This window comes from Staurois parvus, unplaced genomic scaffold, assembly GCF_062004578.1.
Source record: "Staurois parvus isolate SC_StPar_1 unplaced genomic scaffold, SC_StPar_1.0 ptg000530l, whole genome shotgun sequence".
In the NCBI taxonomy this organism is placed as follows: Eukaryota; Metazoa; Chordata; class Amphibia; order Anura; family Ranidae; genus Staurois; species Staurois parvus.
In genome coordinates, this window is record NW_028318326.1 from 6,667,705 (window position 1) to 6,692,524 (window position 24,820).

Consider the following 24,820-nt stretch of genomic DNA (forward strand, 5'->3'; position numbering starts at 1 on the left):
TGTGTTTCAGCTATGGGATGTACAGTATGATTAACATATGCAGAACACACTCAAAAACCTCTCCAGTGTCTGGAAAAAGATGCATAAAAATATATGAATGTGGATTTTGAAAGTTTATTTTCATTGGTTTTGGATTCAGGCTGCTTGAACAAGAAATTTATTCCCACGCCTTAAATTAAAAATGTAATATTTCAGTTATACGTGAACAGAATCTTGATGTATGGCTGGTATGGAGGTAACTGATGTCATAGCTTACAGCTGTTTTAATTCTTGCTTACTACGGAAAATTTGTTAAAGTATAGCCCAAATATAGGCATTGTTGGGTGGATCTGAGTGGAGTTTTGATGGATCCAAGTATGACTTGAAGCGGAACTTTCTCATAGCAACTTGATAAAAAAAAATAATGTTCTTTAGCTAGGAACATACATTTCACATTAATAGTTATGCTACGAAAATAAGTGTGTGCTGTAAATTTCCTCCAGCATTGTTCCTGTTTCTTCTTACTGGAGGCTGGCATTTTGCTGAAGCCCAGAACCCCTGAGCAGCATTAAATCTTTAGGATGTCAGCAGATCGGCCACTACATTTTTGGCACAGTGACGAAAAATAGAGAGTAACTGAGCATGTGCAGAGCAGGATGAGACAGTGTATTACTGGATTTTAAACCGTATAGGCACTTATTTTTAATGTTTTACATAGCTATACCCGCAAAACGGACCAGCCTGAAGTGATCTAGCAGGACTTAAAGGTGAAGTATAGCCAAAGCTCTTTTGTCTATACTTCTTCTATGGATCACAGGAGTGCAGTCTTGTGACCTGTTTTCAGCCAACAGTGGGCTGCTGGCTGAGGTCACAGAGCCGGTCCAGGCTTTGGAAAGATCCCAACCATATGGATGGGATCCACCCTGAACCCTAGACTGGCACCTGGCTCAGCTTCTCAGTAAGCCGCTGAGAGCCTTAGCCAGCCCCCGTTCCCCGCTACCACAGCCTGGTGGAGTGCCGGAGGGGCAGAGCAGAGAGCCGGAGACTGACAGCCCCCACTCTTCTCAGAGCGAAGGTGGAGAACTGAGCAATTACAGTCTTTGACAAGAGCCAGTGGGGAGAGATGCAGCAACGGATCAATGCTGCATCCACCTAGGTGAGTATAAGGTGTTTTTTTTTTTTTTTTTCTTTTAAATCCATATTTCTTTTATTTTTTTGACTAAAGTTTGAATTTTTAAGCTGTGAGAAAAAATAATAAACAAGTTCCTCCACATCTGTTTTTCTGGTACTGTAACTGGCAGTCTGTCTCCAGTTTTCTTGTTTTGAATAGAGTGGAGAGGGATTAGAACACCTGATATATTTTATTGCTGTCTGTGTCCCTGTTAGGTAGGTTCACTCTCTCTAGTTGTCCTCTTTACTGTTATTGAAAGTAAAAGAAAATCCCAAATTTTGGGTTGACACCAGAACACTAATAGAGGGGAAATCTTCTAATAGAGATACTTGTTCTGGTGACCTTGGTGACACACTGGGATTGCCTCACTTTGGAGGGATTTCCTCTCACTTCCAGTTTTGGCTATGGGACAGGAAGTGAAGGGAAATCTCCCCTATGGGACACAGATGACAAAAAAAAAATGACGAGGGTTATAACCCCCCCCCCTCTCCTTACTCTATCCAAAATGGAAAAAAGCAGTTTTGCCTATAGTTACACTTTAACATTTTAAACTGGTAACAACGTTTTAATGTGATACAGCAAGTTAATTTTGAAAAAAATTAAAACATTTGTTGGTTGTATAAGCATTCACCCAAATAGGTAAAATTTGGTAGAACCACCTTTGCCTGCAATTATAGCTGCAAGTGTTTTGGGCTCTTTCCCAGCTTTGCATATTTGGATACTGCAATCAACTTTTGCCCCTTCTTGGTTGTAAAAATTTATTTTGCATTTGGGTTTGAATGGAGCTGTTGGTGAACATTAATTTTCTAATCTTGCCATAGAAGTTAGATTGGAATGGATCCTGGCTTACCATTAAAAGACATCTAGGTTCTGTTTTTTAGCCACTCTGGTGTAGATTTGGCTATGTGTTCAGGTTTATTTTTAGGGTATTGCCACAAGTATAAAATGCTTGTTAAATCCCCCAGGGGGTCCAGTGCACATCGCACTTCTCGCCGTTCTCATCTGAAAAGTGGTTAGGTATAAAAATGACATTTTTTTTTAATGTCAGGGCTGGCTGTAGCTCTTTCCTAGACTGAAGCCCAAATCATGGGTGTTCTTATGGGAGAGTACACCAGCATTAAAGCCCTCATCCTCTATATTCTGCAGCCCTCCATGTAATATTGCTCTGTCTATGCCTCCTCTGCTACCTTACGTGTACATAAAACACTACACAAGCCCCTGGTGGCATCTCCTTCCTCCAATGTTGTTGGATAAAAATTGAGCGAGGATTGGCCAGCTATCCGGCAATGCTGTTTAGGAACTGTAGCACAGATTTAAACAGGGGAAAGTGCTACCCCTGGGGAAATTATCAAATATTTTATACCCGTGTCAATTTTTTTCATACTGGAAGCTTAAATTCAGCCCACATTTAGGTCTCTTAAAGACTGGAAGAGGATTGCCTTAGAAATGCCATGTATTTGGGTTTATTCATCTTGTCTAAAGACTTTGTGCCATGCCCAAAATGTTATTTTGGCCTTTTTAGATCAGGACAATTTATTTCCATAGGTTTTCTGTGTTTCCTGCGTGCCTTTTAATAATATCCGGATAGGGTTTGATATGTTCTTTTTTTCATTAATAGCTCTCCTCTTGTCATTCTTCTAAAAAAAAAAAAAATCCATAGAAAAATAAACTTTTGTCATGAATCTGATTTACAATTGTCCCTTGGATAGTTGGTCTCTAGATTAGATTTTGGTTACAGGGCTGCCATTGTGCCAAATTCTTTCCATTATATGGTAAATATATTTTGTTTTTTTTTAAACTTTTTTAAATAATGGATTAATGGTGCAAGGTAAATGTTAAAGTTTGGGTTTTTTTATGCTAATTGATGCTTCTCATCAACTGCATTAAGGAAAGGACCAGCTGTATTAGGGAAAGGAAAGATGGACAGGACAAGTTTGAACACTTTGTCCAATCATTTCTATTCCCTAAAAAATAAATGATTGTATGCATCTGTCTGGGTAGGGTTGTTTCTCCCTCTCAGTTCATTTAATTATGTATGCTTGGGTAAGCATAGATATTTCGAGGATACCCAGCTGCTAAACATGCCGCTGTGCAATACGTTCATATCCACCACCTCCTTGTGCTTCTGAACACCTTTTACCTTTAAGACTTTTCATTCACACTCATGCTTGTGATGCGCTGAGCTACTTATGTGTTTTTTGCGTTGGGCAGCTCAGGTGCATTGACGTCTGGATTCACACTGTTGCAGTTTCGTATCTAATTGGGTATCCAATATAATGATTTTTTTTCATTAGTTACATTTGTGTTTAAGGCCTCTTTTACACGGGTATACTATATCGTACGTGTTCTGTTCATCCACATGCAGGCGGTCTTATTCATTTGAGGTGGGTGTGCGTTTGGGACTGTGCACCTGCACCCACACAGCTGTTAAAAGGCAAGCAGTAGCTGTGTCCATGCAGTCTCTGCATCCCAATTTAAATTATTGGGACTGCCTGCATGGGGATGCACAGAACACCTGTTCATCCCTGTGTGGGCAAGCTCAGCCTTTGTCTGTGTATATGCTATAATACAAAGGCCTAAGTTGCAGTTATTTTGTTTTGTGGTTTTTAAGGTTCTTTGCAGTAAAAGCAACAGTAAAAACCTCTGTAGTATATTAAGGTGTTTTCGTAAACAAAAATGCTGCACATACAGTTGTAGATAAAACTATTCAGGGCATACAAAGTATTACAAAATATGCCTACAACATGCACGAGCTATCTATCCTTCCTAGCAAATAAGCATTCACAATGTATGTGATAGGCAAACACTAAAAAGTTACTTAGTTTGGCTTTTCCTAGTTTTGGAATCTTCTTCCTTTTATGCAGAATCTTGACAGACTGCTCCATGCTTCTTGGAGTCCTGCAAAACTACTAGTGCTTCCTTTGTTCACCACATGACTGTGTTCAAGTCTTTTTCCTTCCCCTTACTTCCTGTCAACCTCATTTCCTGTCCTGAGCTTCATGAACCAGTCCAGCGAGTTCATTAGTTTATGAATAGAGGAAACCCTGCTTCTACTTATATTTATGCTATACCAATCACTAAAATAGCCATAGCAACACAGCAGTTGACCAGACATGGAAAATGAATCCGCTTAATTTTAGAGTTTTTCCTGTTGTCTAATTTACCTTCATAATGGTACCATTATCCAATGCATGATTATCCCTACATAATCCTCATGTATACACAGTGCATAAATAGTTGTCACATGTCTTAACATCAAGATGTGACTAGTCACCTCAGTGACATTTGGAAGGTTAATTGAGTCTTCCCATTTCTTTTTCTCTCGTGTTTTTGGCTGTGATGTACAATGTTCCAACCAGCTGCTGCTGCTGAATAAATGGCCAATTTTTGTCCCTGGTACACAAATTTTTAACAAATAACAAAGCTGGGAATGCATTAGGCAACACTCATAATATATAACCCACAGCTTTCTCCTTTATGATTTAATGATATTCCGGGATATTTGTAAATGTGAAGATTGTCCCTGCCATATGCAAGCACTTCATTTTAATTTGCTAGTGTCAGTAATTCAGGAGGATAAAGAAACATTTTGTATTGCATGCAAACAGTTCCTCAGGTGCTCGCGATAAAACTTAATAGCCTCCATCTTTACTTGTAGTCATTTTAAGCTGTTTTATCAGAGCAGGCAATATTTTTTAATTTAAAAGAATTGAGCGGTAAAGGCAACTTTCCATTTGCCATATATATTGAGAGAGCTGATTTTGTCATTTCTGAGCTGATAAATCTTACTCCATGGATGCGCAGTCATTTGACAGGGCTGCAGAATAACATTTTGCAGTAAATTGGATGGGTATAGGCATATGTTGGAGATTGGTATTAACAATGATTGCAGGGAGGATGAGGCTATTATCCTTTACATCTGATAAACCCACATAATGTCAGAGAGACGTTCCCGAGATCTGGCATTGTACGCTCTGTTTGTCTTTGATGTGCTTCCCATATCCTTGTAAACAAGCCGCATGTATATTAATCCGGCCGTGAATGTGTTTGTGGCATTGTGCAATTATTATAGCTAAACGCACTGTCATATTGTGGAATTGGGTTGCATGGAATAATTACTGTATGCTGATATTTGCCCACACAATACAGTGTTTATCAGTCAGGCCCAGCACATACTTTACAATTATATATAGTTGACTTTTGATGGCAGATAAAGTGGCCACATCCCAATCCAATCTCATTTTTTTTAATATGTTGTCTAAGGATTGGCGTGCACAACCTGATATAATTTATAGCTGACAACACAAATAGATAATTAAAATAAGCTAAGGAAATGACCCCTGCCCAGAAAACTCAGTTTCAACCATATTGTCATCCTAAATTTTCCATAATTCTTTTATTGTAAGATTCTGGTCATTTTAAAATTGCCTTTACAGACTTCATTTATCATGTCACAGGACTTGCTCCTTTTGGCTTAGCAATGTGTTTGCATCTAACATAGGAGTGAATATGTCCAGTCCTAGATACTAAAGCTGTCCATAAACGTGGACGGGTGGGTGAAATCCCACAATGCCATGCTAAATTGTGACAGTGGGTGCAGAAAGAGAATCCCCCGCCTACTGTCGCACTGAGGCAGGGATTGGGGGGGATAGGCTGCAAGAGCTGGAACATGTTACATGTTTCACCCTTTGAACCGGTGGAATAGGTAACATGTTCTGAAAGGTGAACTTATCCTTTAATCATGGCTCAGAAAGAAGATACAAGGACCTTCCCAGGCATGGAGAAAGTAAAGACAAGCACTGTTCTCGGCCATTAATGCTAGTTTTTACACTTTGGTAGACTTGAGAGGTACAGTATCTAATTAAAGTGGTATTGAACCCAAAACCAAAAATGTAATATATTGCAGCTTACCAATCACTATATGTGGTGGCTGCATTCATTTGCTTATCTTAGGCCTTTTTTTCCCCTCTGTTTTCACCTGGTGACCTGGCCAGTAACACACATTCTATATTAGAGTGCCCCCATACTAGATGAATGAGCACAGAAGGCACCTTTGGACAGCAGCATTTTGAATATAGGAGACGTAGAGTGTTAGATGTGCTAGCAGATTTAAATACACTGACACGTTTAAACCAAACCCTAGCTAATACTTTATAATCATTAACCACAAGCAGTTTTTTTTTCCTTTTGGGATAAAAGCTGATCACTGCAAGCACCCCTGTTAATGTTAAATGGTTTGTCTCATCTCTGTAACTGATACGTTCTGCTGGAGCACTTGTTCTTTTGAAAAACAACAGACTTACAGGCTGAATCACCACATGAAAATAGAATAAAGAAAACCAGTATCAGTAATAGCTCTGACATATCTTTTTGGTTATGGAGAAATGTGGAAAATTGTAAGAGTACTAGGTTTATTAGAGCAATTCTAAAGGAATGAGTGAAAAAAAAAAAAAAATGTTATACTCACCTACTTTGTGCAATGGTTTTGCACAGAGCAGCCCTGATCCTCTTCTTTTTTGGTCGCCCGCTGGTGGTCCTGGCTCCTCCTCCCTGCCAAGTGCCCCCAATAGCAAGCCTCTTGCTATGGGGGCACTCAAGCAGGCTTGCACCCAAACCATGCGCTGTGTGTCTATTCATACACGGAGCATGGCCTGGCCCCACCCTCCGCTCTCTCCTCATTGACTCACTGGCTGTGTTTGACAGCAGCAGGAGCCAGTGGCTCTTGCTGCTGTGTGAACCAATGAGGAGAGAGAGACCCCAGAGAGCCATTGCTCTCATGCATATCGCTGGATCAAGATTTGGCTCAGGTATATATTGGGGAGGGCTGCACCCATAAGGTTTTTTACCTTAATGTATTCTATGCATTAAGGTAAAAAAAAAAACTTTATGGGTGCAGCTCCCCCTTCAGCCCCCCTTATACATACCTGAGCCTCATCTCAAGCCAGTGATGTGTATGGGAGCCACGGCTCTCCCAGGTTTCTCTCTCCTCATTGGCTCACACAGCGGTGGGAGCCATCGCCTCCCACCACTGTCAATCACAACAAGTGAGCCAATGAGGAGAGAGCGGGAGGTGGGGCCAAGCCATGCTCTGTGTGTGAGTGGACAATGTCCATTCACAGGAGAGCAGTGAGGCTGATTGAGTACCCCCATAAGAGGCTTGCTATTGAGGGCACTCGACAGGGGAAAGGAGCAAGGACCGCTGGTGGGGGACCCAAAAAGAAGAGAATCAGGGCTGCTCTATGCAAATTCATTGCATAAAGCAGGTAATTATAACATGTTTGTTTGTTTTTTTTGTGTTTGTTTTTTTATTACAACCTTTAGAATCACTTTAATATTGCCCTTTTAAAATTCACTAAAACCTTCATAGATGAAAAAGAATGACAGTGCCTGTTTTTCCTAGCCTCCTGTAAATAATTTTGTCCAAACCTACAAGTGCTCTTTAAATGAAAGCAGCCATAACGCGTAGCCAGTATGGTGATTTTCCATTTATTCAGCATCAATCTTCTGTGCTAATGGCTAGATCAAAACATCTGCTGTAAAAGTTGGGGTGTCCTTATAACCACCTTTACACAGGACATTAGTAGAAAACATGTTCACTAATAACCTCTCCGATCATGATTGCCAGTCTCTTCAGAACATAGCGATCGGCCTTAACTCTTCTATGTGTTAAAACATCATCATCATTATCTTACTATTCCAGTATGTTTGTTGGTTGGCAGAGCAATTTGCACATTTGCCATGTACAATTTACAGTGATGTATTTTCTTCCTTGTCTTAATTATCTTTTTAGGATCTGTTCGGAATTGCTAAATTATTAGATTCAGTGTATGCAATAGTGGATGTTTTTCGTGTCCTGAGCCCAATTAATTTGTACATCTCTGGAACAGCTGGTGGCATTTAGACTCTAAATAGTGCTTATTCTCCTGAGTGCACACCATTACAGTCAGGTGTTGGAAACATCGCATGAGCTATTTAATGGAAAGGCAGCCCCATAAATGTGAAAAATCATCTTTATTTGCCACAGAATCATTGCAATGCGTGTTTACATCACATCTATAATTATATTGCATTAGTTGAATTAAAAACTGTTTACACTAGAAAATTTCAAGAACAACACTGCGCCTGTTAATATATAATAGAGATCACAGAGAAGACCGTTTATTACAATTTCAGTCTAGTTTCCATCTAGGATGGAAAGCAGAAATGCGGGAGGTGTACCAATTTAGTACATATATTTACTTTGATGGTGTGTGGCCTAGCTGTGCCATATGTTTATAGTTCAGCCTGTGCAGGAAATATGTTAATATTTAAAGGAGGCTATTATTGAAATTGTGAAAATACATAAAAAATCTATACATAGCTCAATTATTTTTATTGTATTGGCCAGCCCATTTTGATAAAAAAATAAAAATCTTGCTCTAGCATATTCACTACATGATGCCATCTACTTGGCTTCCATCTACAGATCTACCACGTTGTTCCTGTGTGAAACTAAATTATTTTGGAGCTTCCTGAAACCGTAGGAAAAAAAGCTATGCACAGACTGGTACTTTGGTTTTTGGCAACAGGAGCCTAGCCCAGTTGATGTGGCGATTTCAACTGGTGGATGAAAAAAAAAATTAGCACCCTTACCCTTGTCCTCTATGATATGCTTAAAGTAATTTAAACCCTTACATATACCCATTGAAGTGACTAGCATCAGGTGATGTACAAATATTAATCAAATCTTCCTATAAAAGTTGTGTATGTTTATCTGCAGCCCTCTCTCCTCCACAGTCTTCCAAAACACACATTTTACACATCATCTTTCACCTCTGAAAAGCAGGGGATGGGGATCTGTTGTCTCACATTGCAGAAGTCAGTGAAAAGAGTCCTTATTCGAGGGAAGGGACACCCCCACCCCCTTCTCACAGTACATGGGAAACATGTACAGCTGTGGCTGTCAATCACAGGCTCTGTGCTGGAGCTCCCCTCTTGTCACCTGTCCAAAAGTGACTCAAGCAGATAACAGAGCAACAAGACAGCAGAGAGAAATCACACTCGTTGCTTTGGATAGAGACAAGTACACCGTATAGAAGGATGTTTTTTCATATTTCATATCTGAGGTTTACAACCATTTTAACCGCCTCCTGCCCGCCATATAAGGAAATGACAGCCGGACGGCGGTTCTCATTCTGGGAGGACGTCATATGACTCCTCCCACTCTAACTGCGCATGCATGCCCCCGGGGGCGTGCCACGTGGTGATTGGTGGTGCGCTGTGTCCCTGGGACACAGTGGATCACTGATCAGAGTAAAGAGCTGATGACGTCGGCTCTGTCATGTGATCAGTTGTGTCCAATCACAGCTTATCGCATGTAAACAAGGAATTTCCGGTTATCGGCAGTCCTCTCCTTGTGCTGATTTGGCAAGCGGTATTCCTCAGAGAGCACATCTACACTGATCATCAGGGCACTGATGATCAATGCCCTGATGATCAGTGTAGCCCCATTAGTGCCACCTGTCAGTGCCCATCAATGCCACCTGTCAGTGCACATCAGTGCCACATACCAGTGCCCATCCATGCATATCAATGCCATATATCAGTGCCCATCAGTGCATTTCAATGCCACATATCAGTGCCCATCAGAGCTACCTTTCAGTGCCAACTGTCAGTGCCGCCTATCAGTGCCGCCTAACAGTTCCAATCAGTGTCGCCTATCAGTGCCATATATGAGTGCTGCCTTTCAGTGCCCATCAATGATGCCTCTCAATGCCCACAATTGATGCCTGTCAGTGCCCATCACTGCAGACTCATAAGCGCACATCAGTGAAGGAGAAAAATTACTTATTTACTAAATTTTATAACAGAAACTAAGGAAAAAATTTTTTTAAAAAAAACTTTCAGTCTTTTTTAGTTTATCAAAATAATAAAACACCCAGTGGTGATTAAATACCACCAAAAGAAAGCTCTATCTGTCTCAAAAAAATTATAAACATTTTGTTTGGGTACAGTGTTGCATGACTGCGCAGTTGTCATTCAAAGTGTGACAGCACTGAAAGCTGAAGATTTGCCTGGGCAGGAAGGGGGTATAAGTGCCCGGTAGACAAGTGGTTAATACTATCCTTCTTCCTAACCTTAAAGCCAAAGTTTAATCTGCTTATATTTTGTCTTCCTGCTTCCTCTCTTCCCCCTCATCAGCATGCTAATTCATGTTCTAAATAAAATGTATTTATTTATTTCAGGTACTTATATAGCGCTGTCAATTTACACAGCGCTTTACACATATATATTGAACATTCACATCAGTCCCTAATCCTCAAGGGGTGTACAATCTAAGGTCCCTAACTCACATACATATAATAGGGCCAATTTAGACAGGATCCAATTAACCTAACAGCATGTCTTTGGAGTGTGGGAGGAAACCGGAGTACCCGGAGGAAACCCACGCAAGCACAGAGAGAACATGCAAACTCCATGAAGGAGGGACCATGGTCGGGAATCGAACCCATGACCCATTTACTGCAAGGCAGACGTGCTAACCACTAAGCCACTGTGCCGCCCAAAATGATTTCATTCCCCATGCATTGCATCAGGTCATGACTGGTGAGAATGGCTTTGTAAAAACATTGCAGCACCCTGCCTCAGTACTTCTCTTGAGAGACTTCAGTCCCGATGCAAGCTGTGGTTTGGCTCTTGAGAGGAGTTATGCAAATTTCAGTATGTCTTGATGGGTGGATTTGTACACAGACTGTCCAAGAAAATGTTGACATGTAATGCTGAGCTTCTATGACTCAAATAAATGAAATCCAGTGAATAAAAGGGGTGGCCCAGGGTCAGCTGGCTGGAGATGAAAAGGGTTAGATGATGCTGGAGGCTCTCCAGACAGGAAATGAGGTGGGTTCTATTGGACTCGCTGCAGCTTCTAATGCACACTATGATCTTCTCACTGTGAAATTAGACTAAGTAATTTTATACGGGAGGGGAGCATGTACAACTGCATAGAACTGACGGGCAGGCTGGAATTCTGATTTAACCTATTAAAATTAGCATTCATCCTCCCCCTTTAACCTAATCCTGAAGTTTGCCTCTAAAGTGTATGCATACCCAAAAAATGTATATTATATAGGCATGCTTGTTAGAGCCCAACCTCTGTAGCTGTAGGATAAAGGTGCCAGATGGATAACAGAGATGGATGGATGGGAGCACTAACACTGAGGCAGTTCTTCTTAGAGTGGAAGCAAGGCTTTAATGCAGTAAACATGAAAAAGAGAGAAAGGCGCCTCTAAGTGCAGTATAGACAATTTATTATTGAACAATAGATGAATTGCACTTACAAGATAAATAGGTAAAAAGACTCATCGTGTGGTGTGTTAAGATCCAGGTGAGGCGTCCAGCGGCAGCTCAGTCCGTGGGATCAAGAAGTGTGAGCTAGGATATGTCTGCGTACAAAGATGAGGCTTGGAGCGTAGCGTCGGATGTAGGAGGTGAAGGGGGTGGTAATGCGTTTCTGAGCATGGTCAGTAGGCTCCTTCTTCAGACCTCGAGCAGCTTCTTTTCTGCTGTCTGCGTTATGAAGATGGATAAGTAAATCTCTATTCACGCAGATGTCCCCATTGGAAGATTTCCCTTCAACTCCTGTTCTGGTGACAACTCTAAATGAATGGATTTTCTATCGCAGACAATAGTAAAGACCTAATTCTGATACACAGTGGATATTGTACAGTGGTCATGTAGTGTTGGCTGGAATACTAGATTTCTCTCTGCATATATAAACTGAAAACGTGTAATGCTTAACATGAAAGTGGTAGTAAACTCTTTTTTTTAATACTTTTACCTACAGGCAAGCCTATATTAAAGCTTACCTGTAGGTAAAATGAATATCTCCTAAACATGCACCATTTAGGAGATGTTCACTCTTGTGCTCTGAAGGGACAGCATACTCGTTCCGGTCCTTCAGAGCACTGTGCCGTAGCATGGGACTCCTGCTTGCATGCGCGGGAGTAACGTCATCGCGGCTTGGCCAATCAGGCGGCCGGAGCTTGCAAACCCAGAAGGAAGGCCGGGTGAAAATGGAAGCCTCTGCAGCAGTGACAGTCCGCCGCTGGAGGGCTTTGTTTTAAGGTAAGTCCTTCATAATGTGCTAGGATGCGATGCACATTACAACATTACCTGGTAGGGGATTTTTTATTTATTTATTTATTTATTTTACTTGCAGTTTACTACCGCTTTACACCGTGTTCCAAATTATTATGCAAATGATATTTTTCTCAGTTACCTAAATAATTGATGTAAATAACAGTCAGCATTATTCTCATGTTATCAACTATTAAGAGTACAATTCACATTTTATTGAACAAACCTCCTAATGATAACAGGATTTTTTTTAAACATAAAAAACTTACAATGCACTGTTCCAAATTATTACGTACTGTAAGTTTCAAAACACTTTATAGGTTGCAAAGAACTGAAAATTGTCATTTGCTGTGTTTGCAGCATATTTACTGAAATCAAAAGTTATTTCAATCAAACTTTTAACAACATTTTAACTTTTTAAACATTTTAACAGGTCACGTTACATTGTAACATAGGACCTCTTATTTGATAGCAGCTTCACAAGTCTTGCATCCATTGAACTTGTGAGTTTTTGGACAGTTTCTGCTTGAATTTGTTTGCAAGATGTCAGAATAGCCTCCCAGAGCTGCTGTTTGGATGTAAACTGCCTCCCACCCTCATAGATCTTTTGCTTGAGGATGCTCCAAAGGTTCTCAATAGGATTGAGGTGAGGGGAGGATAGAGGCCACACCATGACTTTCTCTCCTTTTATCCCCATAACAGCCATTGATGCAGAGGTATTCTTTACAGCATGAGATGGTGCATTGTCATGCATGAAGATGATTTTATTACGGAAAGCATAGTTCTTCCTTCTGTACCAGGGAAGAAAGTGGTCAGTCAGAAACTCCACATACTTTGCAGAGGTCATTTTTACACCTTCGGGGCCCCTAAAGGGGCTGACCAGCTCTGTTCCCATGATTCTGGCCCAAAACATGACTCCACCACCGCCTTGCTGACGTCGCAGCCTTGTTGGAACAGGGTGGCCGTCTATCAACCATCCACTACTCTATCCATCTGGACCATCCAGGGTTGCACACCTCTCATCAGTGAACAGGACTGTTTGAAAATTAGTCTTCATGTATTTTTCTGCCCAATGCAGCCGTTTCTGCTTGTGAGCATTGGTTATTGGTGGCCGAATAGAAGGTTTATGCACAGTTGCAAGACTCTGGAGGACTCTACACCTTGATGTCCGTGGGACTCCAGAGGCACCAGCAACTTCAAATATCTGTTTGCTGCTATGTAATGGTATTTTAGCAACTGCTCTCTTGATCCGATGCATGGATCTGGCAGAAATCTTCCTCAATGTGCCTTTATCTGCACGAACCGTCTGTGCTCTGAATCAGCCACAAATCTCTTAATAGTGCGTGCGATGATCACGCTTAAGTTTTCATGAAATATCTAATGTTTTCATACCTCGTCCAAGGCATTGAACTGATAAAAGAAAAACGATAAAACAAGCGCTAGATGTCAACAAGAAGGAAAGGCTAGCCGCTGGCATGAAAATAAACCTCTGAAACCCCTTGAAATAAGGAACAATCAATAAAATGCAGCGCTAATTGCCAGAATGAAAATCCAAATATATGACATAAATAAAGTATGGACTAAGACAGATAAATATATAAAAGTTCATAAAAATTAATGCAGGATAAACGTGACTTCTGTGATGCGTCAAAAGTTGATAAAGCAGAATATTTGTGACTCATATGGTAGTGAGACTGGGTGTAGATTGCACTAACCGGATACATAAGGAGATTATGCATGGAGTATTTAAGACATACTCCTGGTGCTCTGGATGTGAGACACTGGAAGGGTAGTCGTCATCTTAAATCTCGCCACTAGATGTCATGTATCTCAAATCAGTGGATGAGCTCAGTGGGTATCAGCATCAGCCACCAGGGGGATCATCCCAATCATCAGACAGCAATGGACAGGAAAGATGAGGACCTTCAAAAGGCCGGGGCTCCCATAATAAAAAGAGCCCCAGGCAAGAAGCTTTGATAGTGTAGTAAGTTTTTATTGATGAATATAACAGTAAAAACAAAAACACACTTACAGCATTGAAATTCAAAAGATGACCGCTGGCCGTCCTACACAGGCCATGCGGTATGTTGTAGTAGTTGGGGGGCACCTTTATTTATGTCATATATTTGGATTTTCATTCTGGCAATTAGCGCTGCATTTTATTGATTGTTCCTTATTTCAAGGCATTGAACTATTTCACTCTTTTCAGCAGCAGAGAGATCCTTTTTCTTCCCCATATTGCTTGAAAATGGTGCTCTGCTTAATAATGTGGAACACTGTCCTTTAGTAGTTTTTCCTTAAATTGGGCTCACCGGCCAATCTAATTATCACAGGTGTCCGAGATTGTTTTCAGTGATTAAAAGAGCCCTGACACACAATGCCATCCATGAGTTAAACTGAAAAACAAAATATTTAATCTTTTTGACACTTAAATAGAATTTGCATAATAGTTTGGAACAGGGTGTAATAGGTTTGCCTACTTGATAAAACAACAGTTTGATAAATAATTACATTTTTTTTTCCTGCCATTTACAGTTTTTAAATCATGTCAAGTTCTCTTTTGAATTCTGTCTTAGGCAGGTGAAATTGATCACATAATTGTTTACTTGAAAGCTGTAACAGTTCAGTTAGTCAAGAATTTAAAGTGGTTGTAAAGTGTGAGCCCTGGTTCACATATGTGCATTCCTGTGGGCCATGTTTTGCACGGGCATGAGAGCCCATTCATTTGATTGGATTCCTGTGCCCTGGGACATGCAGGGAAGAAGTCCCTGCACTTCTTTGGAAACCACAGCCTGCACGGGAGCCTCGGTTCCCAGTGAAGTTGCGATTTCCAGTGCGGATGGCATGCCATTAGAATAAATGGCACCCGCCCGCGAGTCCACATTCCACATGGGTGGTGTGGCTGCACAGTGTTTTGTGCGGATCCACAGTGGCACCACCCGCATATATGTGAACCTAGCCTTAAGTTTTTTTTCCTCAGTGCAGCAGCTCTCTGGGTTCTCTCTCTCTCTCTCTCCTCATTGGCTCACGCAGCACCTAGAGCAATTGGCTCCTGTCAATCACAGCCAGTTAAAAAGGATAGAGCGGAGGGCGGGGCCAAGCCATGCTCCACGTGTGAATGGATACACAATGCATGGCTTGGGAGCAACCCTGCTTGAGTGCCCCCATAGCAAGAGGCTTGCTATTGGGGGCACTCGGCAGGGAGGAGAAGCTAGGACCGATAGCGGGGGACCCAAAAAAGAAGAGGATCGGGGCTGCTCTGTGCAAAACCATTGCACAGAGCAGGTGAGTATAACATTTTTTTTTTTTATCCTTCTTTTAGAATCACTTTAATAAACCTCCTAGTACTTTATCTAGCAGTTTCTCACATTTCTAAATAACCAAAAAGAGACCTGTACTGTAAGAGATATTACCGATTCAGAAATCTTATGTTGTTATTGAAGGCAAAGCTTTTAGAACCTTATTTGCAGTTGCAATATTTTTTTTTAAGCCTTTCTCTTGTCCTCATTGTGAATACTTTTATCAATAAGATCAAATCTAAAGGCACTTTCTTTTAGAGGGACCTGCTTTAAAAATAGATTTTCTACTTAAACCAATTTAAAAGCAAAATTATACTGAATTAATACACCGTTTGCATTAAAGCAGGCAGAACTGGCCAATAAATACCTGTGTAGACAAGCTTTTGGTTGTGTCAGAACTGCTTTGCAATAAGTCAACACGATTTTAAAAGCAGCTTGATGCAACCTATGTTGATGGGCTTTGGGCATGTGTTGTTGAGCAAATGCACCTATTCCCCAGCATTTGATATCAGTTTTGGATGCATCTGTAATCATTAACAGGTCCATTTAACCTGCGGGTGACCTCCTAAGCTCCATCAACCTGCTTCGAGCTGCTTTTGCAACCTTATTGTCTTTTATGCGAAAAGAAGCAGTTGTGAAGCGAAAAAGAGCTCGTTGACACAGGTCCTTAGACAGTGGTCAGAAGATTCAATGTATGGATTCAGAAGCATCTTAAGCAAATCTCGAATGCAAGCTAAATGCAGCTGAGAGCATTCGCCTATCTACACAAACCCTAAGTTGAATCTATCATGCATATGCCCATTTGCACGTTGTGCAGCACACTGCTCAGCTAACAACAGTTTGCCTTAAAAGTATCAGCTTTGCAAACTGCTGGTGAAAATGCTAAATGCTTCACTCTTATCTGTCATATTTCAGCAAAACATATATACTTAAAGTGTCCCTTGCCATTAATTATGCTAGCCTATCTAAAGACTTCTCTATATATAGGCTGGTGTAAGCTTTTTACTGCTCCTTCTCTCATGCCAACACTCTCCGGCAATTCCCAGATAGCAGCTCTGAAAGCTTAATGTAAAAATCCACTTTGCCTTCCGAAGTCAGATGTCCATAGCTGGAAAGTGAAGTCTGCACAAATGCAATTACATCACTGCTTTTCGCCAGGTTGGATGAATTTTTTTTTTTACAGCACTGCCAATAGGATCTAAAAAATAATGCAATGCTTCTAAAAAAGTCATTTTTTTACACTGAATTTTCACAAAAAGAAGCTTACAATAGTATTCATTTATGGAAAATGTTAGGCAACGTTCACACTGCTTAGTAGCAAAAACACGCTAAAAATACATACCGTATATACTCGAGTATAAGCCGACCCGAATATGAGCCGAGGTACCTAATTTTACCACAAAAAACTGGGAAAAACTATTGACTCGAGTATAAGCCGGTGGTGTCAGTGGGGGGAGGAATAGTGCCCCATCGTTGGTGTCAGTGGGGGGAGGAATAGTGCCCCATCGTTGGTGTCAGTGGGGGGAGGAATAGTGCCCCATCGTTGGTGTCAGTGGGGGGAGGAATGATACTTACCTTGCTGACCCCTGCTCCAGCCTGGGCTCGCTCGCTCCCTCCCTCCCTCTCCCATGGTACACACTTACCGGTCAGATGTCTTCCTTCTCCGGCCGCTCTCCTCCTCTTCACTCGCTCGATCTTCGCGGTGCCGCTCGGCTCCTCCTCTCCAAGCTCCACCTCCTCACCGGTGATTGGGCGCCTGTGTGCCTCTCCTGAGCTACAGTTCCGGCGGCCAATCACCGGCGAGGATTGATCCCGGGGGTGTGTCCAGATGACAGGGACGGCATGTCATCCCGCCCACACCTGCAGACGTTGACTCGAGTATAAGCCAAGGGGGCCGTTTTTCAGCACAAAAAATGTGCTGAAAAACTCGGCTTATACTCGAGTATATACGGTATGCGTTTTGCTGCGTCTTTGCCTAATTTTTACCATGTTTGCGGTGCGTTTTACTTAGGGCACGTGACTCAAAAAATGCATCAAAAATGCAACACAGGTCTTTGCCACATTTTCCATGCATTTCAATGGGGAGGTGTGTTTTTTATTTTTTTACTGAATGAAATCTACACCAAAAATGCCGCAAGCAGGATTTTACTAAACGCAGCAAAGCCGCAACAGATCACTGTGATGAGCTCCATAGGATTACATGGTCACGTGTTTTTCTTCTGCTTTTTTTAACACAAAGCAGAAGAAAAATGAATGAGTGTGAAAGCAGTCTGAAGGCCCATACACACGATCAGAAAATTGTACAAAAAATAACACTTTCAAAGCAATTGTACAATAATCTGATTGTTAGTATACAGCTTTCGAGAGCCAATCAGGGCAGGTCGTGCGAAATTATCTAGTGGGACAAGCACAACATTTTTTCTCATACGATATCAGATCGCACAATTTTTGTTTAAGCAGTACAGTTTCCATCCAAAAATACAATACAATACAATACATTACATCCAAATTTTTATTCTGTTGTACAAGTTTTTTGTAACTTTAGTAATCTCTTCATTTTTGATATAGAGACTAGCATGCAAAAAAAAGACGATCATTCGTCCAATAGTCTCATTGCTTGTAACAGTCTTTAGGCTGGGTGCACACACATGAATTTGGATTAAGGTCTGATTATCAGGTAGTTGCTGATTGATAGTGATTGCTACATATAGACAACAATGAAGTGCAGCACCTAGTAACAATTAAAAGCTATTAGTAGCTGAGTGCTCCAAAATTGAGTGATTGATTGCTTCTAGATGCTAGACTCCATTTTGGCATGTATAGCAATCACTAGTGATTAGTGATCACAGGTGATGATCGCTATAGCAAAAATCGTCAATGTGCACCCAACCTTAGATGGCATACCTTCAGAAATAGCAAGGGTCATTTTAAAATAGCATCACAGCTTACAGCTACATGATATTACTTATATAAGTAATCTACAAATCTATAAATAATGTTTTTACAAAAAAAGCAGAGAAGGAAAAATACATGAGAAGACCTGGAGAGCCCTTTTATAGTATATTTATATTGAGTGCGTACTTTATTTTAAAAAGGTTGAGTTGCGAAAGACAAAAGGTTTCCTTTGTAGAGATTGCTCAAGTCCACAATGGAGATAGTATTGCCACAGCCTCTAATGAACCACAAGGGCTCAAAACTGATATAGTCCAAAAACATATAGACAAAATAAAGGTGGATAAGTCACCTGGACCAGATGGCATACATCCACATGTCCTCAAGGAGTTATTTCTTTCATTTCAAGGCTTGGTACCAATGGATTGGCACAAGGCCAATTTGATGACTATATTTAAAAACGGATCAAAATCTTTACCAAGTAACTACAGACCTGCAAGTTTAATTTGTATAGTCGGGAAGATACTTGAGAGTTTGATAAAGGACCACTTAGAATTTTTGCTAGAAAACAATGTTATAGCATGTTTTCACGAAAGACAAGCTGCCAAACAAATCTACTTTCTTTCTATGAGGAAGTAAGCAAACCATAGACAAATGAGTGACTGTGGCTATAGAATACTTGGACTTTGCAGAAGCATTTGACAGAATTCCCCACAGATGGCTAATGTATAAATTGAAGTCTGTAATCTTAGAAAAATCAGACTGTAAATGGATAGAAAACCTGATTTGACCATATTCAGAGAGTAGTAACTATTGATTCATATTTGGAATGGTTATTAGTGGTGTGCTCCAGGGTTTAATGTTGGGACTCTTACTTTTTAACCTTTTTAACCCACGGGCAAAATCCTCTCTTGTATTAAAAGAGGTATAGACTCCAGAGAGAGAGATATCATATTACCCCTCTACAAATCATTAGTAAGACCTCATCTGGAATATGCAGTTCAATTTTAGGCACCAATTCACAAAAAGAACATTGGGAAACTGGAAAAAGTACAGAGAAGGGCAACCAAACTGATACGAGGCATGGAGGAGCTCAGCTTTGAGGAAAGATTAGAGGAACTGAATTTATTCTCTCTTGAGAAGAGGAGATTAAGGTGGGATATGATCAACACCTTAGATTGTACACCCCTTGAGGGTTAGGGACCGATGTGAATGTACAATATATATGTAAAGCGCTGCGTAAATTGTCGGCGCTATATAAGTACCTGAAATAAATAAATAATAAATAAGCATGTAGAAATACATCAGTGGTTCATATAGTGAACTCGGTGTAGAGTTGTTCACCCTGAGGTCATCACAGAGGACAAGGGTGCTCTATTTACGTCTGGAGGAAAAGAGATTTAATCTCCAAATATGGAAAGGTTCCTTTACAGTAAGAGCTGTGAAAATGTACAATAGACTCCCTCAAGAGCTGGTTCTGGCCAGCTCAGTGAATTACTTTGAAAAAGGCCTGGATTCTTTCTTAGATACACAGAATATAACTAGTTACTAACATTTATAGGTAAAGTTGATCCAGGGAATATCCGATTGCCTCTTTGAGGATCCAGAAGGAATTTTTTTCCCTGCAGGAGCAAATTGGATCATGCTTTGCTGGGTTTTTTGCCTTCCTCTGGATCAACTGTGGGTGTAGGATTTTAACTTTTTTTTTTTTTATGGTTGAACTGGATGGACTTTTGTCTTTTTTTCAGCCTATGTAACTATATTTATACATTATATAGAGTTTGGGCTTAAAAATACCATTTCAGTGTTTGCATATAACACCAAGCTATGTAATAGAATAAAGTCTTTAAAAGATGACACCAACTTACAAGCAGACCTGAATGCACTGTTTGATTGGGTATCTATGTGGCAAATGAGGTTTAATGTTGATAAATGTACAGTTATGCACTTGGGAGCTAAAAACATGTATGAGTCATGCATTCTAGGTTGAGTACAAGGGTGGGGGGATCTTGTAGATCATATACTTAATAAAATGCAATGCCAAGCTGCAATTTCCAAAGCAAGACAAATATTGCTTTGTGTTAAAAGAGATATTGATTCAAGGGAACAGATATAATCTTGTCCTTCTTGAAAGCATTAGTAACACCTCATCTGGAATATGCAGTTTAATTTTGGGCACCAGTTTACAAAAAGGATGTTGGGAAACTGGAGAGAGTGCAAGAAGGGCAACTAAAGTAATAGGAAGCATGGAGGAGCTCAGCTTTGAAGAATGGGTAACTGAACTGATTTTATTCTCCCTTGAGAATAGGTATTTAACCCCTTTTCTGCCACTGGCATAAGGCTTACATAAATGGGAGCACTGACCTGTAAACTGACTCCTGGCTACTATAACACCTGGGAGTCAGTTTCCACTTGTCAGCTTTTTAGTGAAAGTGATTTAGGCATTTGTAAAGCCACCTGATCACTTTCACACACACAGTAACATGCCCACCATGTATAAATACTGTATATAAATGGTCTATATATTGAACTTGGTGCAAAGCTATTCACTTTAAGGTCATGGGGGCATTCTGCATTCTGAAGAAAAGTGGTTTAAACTTAATATATGAAATGGTACATTCCTAAATGCACAGAATATACCTGGCTGTTAATGTATATACGTAATAACACCAGGGATAGTTGATCCAGGGAATCTCTGATTTCCCTAGGGGATTAGGAAGGATGTTTTTCCCCTGTTGCAGTAAATTGGACCATGCTTTATTTTTATTTCTTCCTCTCAATCAGCTGAGAATAGGGTGCTGCATATTGAGATTTTCAAATTATTTATTTGTTCATTGTTTATGCTGTTGGTTGAACTTGATATACTTGTCTTTTTTCAGCCTGCAGTTCAGGCATGAAAAAGAAACAAGCATCCTGTATTGTCATATTTTAATAACGGTATGTAGAAGAGCCACATCATCATGTGTACATCAGTTGGTTTTAGCAAAACATAGTTCAGTAGAGAGCAGGCAGATTTCTCAGCAGCAGTCATTCTCATTGACAAATCTTTCATATTCTCAGAGTCCCTTTTACCACCCCATTCATTTCAACAAAAAATGAATGATTATGTGCATTTAATATATTTTTTCCCATGTTATTATCTGTAAAAGCCTCCCTTGTGTAGACATCCAAAAGCCCTGAGACTGCTGTGGGGCGCACCATCTTGGATGTTTTGTCAGCAGGTTTAGAACTGTCACTCAGGACACACTCTAAAGCTACATAAAAGGTTTCAAAGAGAGGGGTAGAGGGCCTTGGCTAATGAAGAGAGTAAGGAAAGGCTCTCAGAAGAGGAGGGGGCTATCACAGGCAAGGAGGGAGGAAGCTATGATAGGGAATTATAATGAATAATTTACAGCAATCAAATAAAAATTAATTTATGAAAAGAAAAAAAAATTGCAAGCAAGTTTTTAAAAAAGTTGATCTTTCTGTGCTTTAGCCTATAAACAACAATCTTAGGCCATATGTACATTGTATTCTTTTAGACACTTCTTTTTGACTTAAGGGAGAATAGCATCAGAAAAAACATGGTAAGCTGCGATTTTAAATGCGTCTTTATGCGCATTCACAAGTTTGGCTCTAATGCATTCTTTTGGCCAGAATATTAATTTATTCTAGGCATTGGAATGTATTAACAGCAGAATGCGCATAAACAGGCCTGGCATTAACATGCGTTTATGCAGGTTTGCGTGTTTTTCAGCCCAAAAACTCCTCTTCAGAATACGCAAGTTATGGCTTTTTTTCATGCCTCTAAACTCCTATGTGTATATGGACACATACGTTAACATAGAGGGGTGTTTAGAGGTAGAAAAAAAAAGTCAGTTGCCGTTTCTGAGCTCAGATCTGCATGCATGAGGCCTTAGGCACTATTGGCTGGTCTGTATGTCATTCAATAGTATGCAGTAGATTCTGTTACAGATCTGGTCTTCTCCAGGCACTTTGGTATTTTGTAATATTGCCGGCTGTAATCGTCATGCTTTTACCTCCCTTTCAGTGGGTTCCGGGCAGTATTTATTATCTTATTACCCTACCAATTTAATGTTCTGTATGCCTATTTCATATAAAATGACTACTTACATAAGTACAAAAAAAGCTTAAAGCATATCTCTACTTTTGCTGTCAGATTTGAGAAAACCCCACTATATGTTTGTGTTCCCAGTTACACAGCATTCCTTAAAAAAATATATTTGTTTTCTCTTTTAGATTGCAGGTTCTAAGGCTCCATGCACACTCCTCGTAGAGGAGTACGAGTAGAAGCAACTAATGTTATCCTGTGTGTCCATGCACATTAGGTAGTCTAGAGGCATTTTTTAGCTCAGCGTTTAGAGGCAGAAAAAAAAACCTTTGTTTTGCGTTTTTGAGAGCATTTGCCTGGCAGAAAAAAATGCTAAATGTTCTTAAACCCTAGTACAAAAAAAAAGTGTTTTTTTTCTGTCAAGAGCACTGGAGTTTTTTTTAAGCCAGTGTTCATGGAGTCTAACAGTTTAATCCTTTCTTAGGGCAGACAGTTTCTAGTTTGTAGCTGATAATGAAGATCACAGTACAGACAGGGTTAATTCTGTTAAACATTACTCCACAGCCCCCTCCTAAACATTACAAAGTAGGGAGAGCATGTAATAATTTTGAAGCAAGTGAAAAGCACTTAAAAAGGTAACCAGCAACTTTTAAATATGCTATTTATGATATGTTAATGGGAACATGTAACACATATAAAGCTGTATTATTCCAATTTCACTGTAAAATTATAAATACACTTGAAAGTGTATAGCCAAAAATATAGCCAATACTTTTTTGTTTGATTTCTTGTAGAGTTTATGTTGTTGTCTGTGTTCCCACTGGGGGAGATTTACTCTTTCTGTTTGTCTCGGTGACCATTATCATTGAGACATAAATTCATAGGAAATCTACAAATATAGAGTTTTAAAAAGATCAAGAGCTTGTCCCTTGCCCTGTGTAGAAGCATGCACCCTGTGTGCCAGGTCAGAGAGAAAGGTCTCCAATCAGCAGGGAACATGAGCTTTGCTGATTGTAGAGTTATACAATGGGGAAAATTATTTTTTAATCCCCTGCAGATTTTGTAAGTTGGCCCACTTACAAAGAAATAAAGGGTCTTTCATTTTTTATAATAGGTGTATTTTAAATGATAGAGACTGAATATCAACCAAAAATCCAGGAAAAAAACACGATACAAATGTTAAAAATTGAGTTGCAGTTCAGTGAGTAAAATAAGCATTTAATCCCCAAGGAAAACATGACTTAGTACTTGGTGGAGAAACCCTTGTTGGCAAGCACAGAGGTAAGACGTTTCTTGTAGTTGGTTCCCAGGTCTGCACACATCTCAGGAGGAATTTTGGTCCACCCTTCTTTACAGATCTTCTCTAAATTCTTAAGGTTTCTTGGCTGTCGCTTGGCAACGCAAAGTTTCAGCTCCCTCCATAAATGTTCTGTAGGCTTAAGGTCTGGAGACTGGCTTGGCCGTGCTTCTTCTTGAGCCACTCCTTTTGTTACCTTGGCGGTATGTTTTGGGTCATTTGTCATGCTGGAAGACTCAACCACAACCCATATTCAGTGTTCTGGGTGAGGGAAGAAGGTTCTCATCCAAGATTTTACAGTATATGTTCCCGTCCATTAGCCCCTCAATGCGGTAAAGTGGGCCTGTACCTTTAGCACAGAAATAGCTCCAAAGCATAATGTTTCCACCACCGTGATTGACTGTAGGGATGGTGTTCTTATGGTCATAGTCAGCATTTTTCTTCCTCAAAACAGGGCGAGTCGAGTTAATACCAATTCTGGTCTGATCTGACCAAAGTGTTTCTCTCAATCCTTCTTTGAATCATTTAGATGTTCATTGGCCAACTCCAGACGGGTCTGTACATGTGCCTTCTTGCAGGTGCTGTAGGATTTCAAGCCATAGTGGCGTATTGTGTTACCAATGGTTTGTTTGGTGACTGTGGTCCCAACTACCTTGAGATCATTCAGAAGCTCCTCCCATAGTTCTGGGCTGATCCCTCACTATTTTTCATGGTCATCCTTAACCCATGCAAATATGGTAAAATGAAGCTTATACTAGTGTGCATCACATATTGCTTAATGTGTATCTAAACGCACAACAAAACTGTAATATATTTCAGCTTATCAATCCTTAGATGATGTGGTTGCATTAGCCTTCTTTTCTTTTCTTTTTCCTGAATTTTTACCTTTTAATTCTGTGAATAATACACTTCTGTCCCATGTTGTGCTCACTTTCTCCCCTGTATTTATGGAAACATAACTTTGTTTTTGCTTTCAGTTCATCTCACTGGAAGTGATGAGGACATTGCATTTCTGG

At 40.2% G+C, this 24,820-nt stretch overlaps 1 protein-coding gene across 2 annotated transcripts in view; it reads left to right on the forward strand.

Moving 5' to 3' along the window:
* The window catches only part of ATF2 (activating transcription factor 2), a 159,638-nt gene that overhangs the window by 130,660 nt on the left and 4,158 nt on the right, over window positions 1-24,820 (forward strand). The gene's annotated exons all lie outside the window — the stretch shown is intronic.